This window comes from Limulus polyphemus, unplaced genomic scaffold, assembly GCF_000517525.1.
Source record: "Limulus polyphemus unplaced genomic scaffold, Limulus_polyphemus-2.1.2 Scaffold4146, whole genome shotgun sequence".
NCBI lineage: Eukaryota > Metazoa > Arthropoda > Merostomata > Xiphosura > Limulidae > Limulus > Limulus polyphemus.
In genome coordinates this window covers 92,737-96,727 of record NW_013669756.1, presented here as the reverse complement: position 1 = coordinate 96,727, position 3,991 = coordinate 92,737, and the positions used below count along the sequence as shown (strand labels likewise).

General features: G+C 35.6%; 1 protein-coding gene across 1 annotated transcript in view; it reads left to right on the top strand.

Moving 5' to 3' along the window:
- The window catches only part of LOC111088629 (melanotransferrin-like), a 15,268-nt gene that overhangs the window by 5,118 nt on the left and 6,159 nt on the right, over positions 1–3,991 (top strand). The window lies entirely within an intron of this gene.

Here is a 3,991-nt window from a genome sequence, read left to right as displayed (position 1 = left end):
CTGACATCACATAGCTTTGGTTTTGGTATTAACTACTAGTGTGTAGTGTGTGTGTGTGTGGACATCTGACATCACATAGCTTTGGTTTTGGTATTAACTACTAGTGTGTGTGTGTGTGGACATTTGACATCACATAGCTTTGGTTTTGGTATTAACTACTAGTGTGTGTGTGTGTGGACATTGACACCAAGTAGTTGATTTTGATACAAACTACCTGTGTATGTGTGGACATTTCACATTAAGTAGCTTGGTTTTGATATAAACTATCTGTGTTGTTTGTGTGGACATTTGACATCAAGTAGCTTTAGTTTTGGTATTAACTACTAGTGTGTGTGTGTGTGTGTGGACATTTGACACCAAGTAGCTTGATTTTGATATAAACTACCTGTGTATGTGTGGACATCTGACATCAAGTAGTTTTGGATTTGATACAAGCTACCTGTGTGTGTATGTGTGGACATCTGATGTCATGTTGCTTGTTTTTGATATAAACTACCTGTGCTTGTGTACATCTGGCATCAAGTAGCTTTGGTTTTGATATAAACTACTTGTGTATGTATATTTGAACATTTTGACATCAGGTAACTTGGTTTTGATATAAACTACCTCTGTGTGTGGACATTTGACATAAAGTAGCTTGATTTTGATATAAACTGCTTTGGTAGTGATGTACACCACACTTTTGTTTTGTTTTAGAAGTCAGATATTTATTAACCTTTATCCTAATAACGTTTACTTGCTGTAGAAGTCTGATTCTTGGTGACTTTGATTCTGATTTTTTTGTCTCGATTCTTTATTAAGCTAACTGTGTGTATGTGTAGACATAACTAGTAGTTTCGGTTTTGTTGAAAACTACTTCTGGAATATGGATTACTTCTATATGTAAATTGTGACATCTAGCATCTTCTCTGTGTGAAGGAGTATGACGTATATGGTAGCTTCTGTGTCAGAAGTCGAACATCCAATAGCCTTGGTTTTGATATATAGTTCTTTTATCTGTAGAGAAGTTTAATATATAGCAACACTGTTGTGATGTAAGACTAATTTTTTCGACATCTGACTCCTATTAGATTTGGTTCTGGTATAAGCATGAAAAGATACACTATATCTGGGTTTGGTTGGCTTAGATAGTTGAAAAACTCGTATCGACATGACGTTTCCCTATTGTACCCTCTCATTTGTTGAACGAGTTTGAATAGTATCCTTAAACCATTTTAGGGTGATTTAGTTCCAGCGACAAGTTTGAGGGCTTATAAAGCTAATGATCGGGTTTGGATACCCGTGGTGGACACATCACAGATAGCCCATTGTCTAGCTTTGTGCTAAAAATCTATTATACTTATTTTTAAACAACTAATAGAAACATTTTGTAAATGTAAAATGATGTAGGGATGGCACTGCCAAAAATAATGCAAACAAGAATATAGGGATGATATAGCTATACATAGATCAACCCTACATGACTTACAATATTAAAATTTAATGTCGCATTTTAAAATGCGCAAGTACAAAATGGTTACGAGGTCGGTCAACTCGACCTACCTTGTAGCAAGAGTCTGTAATAATCAAGATATGTTTTGACTCAACTTGGTTTTCCTTGTACGTAAGTCCTAGGCTATTAGTTACACTACATTGATGCCTACCCCGACATGACCATGATATTATGATAAACAAAGAGCATACCAACAGTCACGATTATATAACTTTCAACTGAAGCAATATTAGATCAAGTATGCATTTTACAGCGTAACATTAAATTCTAACATTGAAAGTCATGTAGGGATGGTCTATGTATAGCTATATTATTCCTATATTCTTGTTTGCATTCTTTTTGGCACTGTCATCCCTACATCGTTTTATATTTAAAAAAAAGTTTTTTATTACTTGTTTTGTGATGTTTCTCCCTGACTGAAAGCTAGTGTATTCTATGAATGTGTGTAATAAACTTTAGTATTATGTGTATTTATTTTTTTTATTCCTACACTTCATACATAACATAGGGATTGGCTCCATAAAGACACCGATTGTATCGTGTACAAAGCACTGAGCATTCTAAATGTTATAGTCATCTAATGTTCAGCTATTATTGGCTGGTAATTCCTATTACACCATGTACTTAAGCTATTTACTGGAACACCAGATTGCTGTAAAAAAAGCTAACTTCAGGGGGTAATGATAACATCGTTTACACTATAATTATTATTTTTCGCCGCAGCTCTGAGTTTTTGTTCTTAAGTACAAACATTTAGCTCATAGTCCGTCACCTCTTGACCGATTTGAGATCTAATTACAGTTTCAGACTCAGGAGGTCAAACCCTTTTGATTGATGTATTTGACCACGCCCAAGGTCGCATAGATTAATATATTCTAATCCTGCCTAAAAGAATTTCAATTTGAGGGTAGGCTGGTAGAGATCCTGATGAGTGATAAAATCGAATCGGTTATACGCGCGCCCCACGCTTGGTATTGCTGGCGCACAAAAATATAGATAATAAAAATGGAAACAAAGGTCTCATAGATTAATTTACTCTAATCCTACCTAAAAGAATTTCAAGTGCCGCGGCTATTGAGGATTCTCTCTTGTTTTTTTAAATTACTACCAGTTATTATGACTAAACGATGACATCGTTTGCTGCCCAGAAACACATAGAGTGGATTTAGGTTTAGACTGATATTAGTGATAAATTAGTTGAAGAGTTATCTTGACTGAAACGAGTAGAAAAAAGAGGAACAACGTGATGGGTTGGTCACTTTCTGGTTTGGTATCTTAGCAATGGCTTCTTGCCTTGATTTTGGTTTGTTGATTAGAGAAACAAATAAAAGTGAGTGGCAATCATCTTTTAAAGTAAAACTCTGTCATTGTTGACTTTTTTAGTGTGCATATTTGTATTATGCATATTGAGTACCTTTGGCCATCCCTACATATAGAGTCTACTGACTCTATGATAAAGTAGTAAAAGTACGGTATGCATGCTAAATTTATTGGGAAGTTGTATCCATTGGAAACAAATCTAATTTTTGAAGAGCTATCAATGAATACAATTTCCCATTAAATTTAGCATACAATTCTGTATTTCATATTTTTGAATATATATAGTTTTTATTAAATGTTTTTACATGTCCCGTAAAGTAATTGACGATTTTTTAATGGCAGTAGGAGGTAATTGGAAAATTTACACTGAAATCATAAAGATGTGTGATCAGAAGTCGGAAAGTTGGAAAAATGTCGTTACTTACAGGCATATGGACACAATGTCATTTATAACATACACTATACATTCTCTTATAACATACACTATACATTCTCTTTCTGGCTCATATGATTTTTACTTATTATTGAACCATTTTTGTTGTTATCATCTCTTTAACTAGAAACGAGATATTTTTTATGTGGATTATTCGAAATAATAGCATTAGTCCACTCCTTCAAAAAATTGATATGCATTTTACTTCGAAAACGTTAGAAAGCGTAAGCTAGCAGCTAGTGTATTTAAACCGGGTAGTTTTGCGTCAGTTGATAGTAGTTTATTCGTTCATTATGCCAAGTTTTCCCCTGTTACGCGTGTAACACGTTCTCTTTTCAAATGAAACCAGAATTGGCTCAGTGTTTAATGTGCCCGGAGTGTGACTTTGAAGATTAATTATTCGCGAACTAATCCCACAAAACGCGCTCCGCACTTTGATGTCGTGAGTGAGCTATAAAAGTGACAGTCCAATCCTACTATTCGATCAGACTACAGTAGCCCGAGAGTTGATGGTGGATACTGCTGACTTAAATATATTCTCTCTAGTCTATCAGTTCAATATTAAGGGGCCCGGCATGGCCAGGTGGATAAGGCGCTCGACACGCAATCTGAGGGTCTCGGGTTCGAATCCCTGTCCCACCAAACATGCTCGCCCTTTCAGTCGTGGGGCGTTATAATGTGACGGTCAATCCCACTATTCGTTGGTAAAAGAGTAGCCCAAGAGTTGGCGGTGGGGGGTGATGACT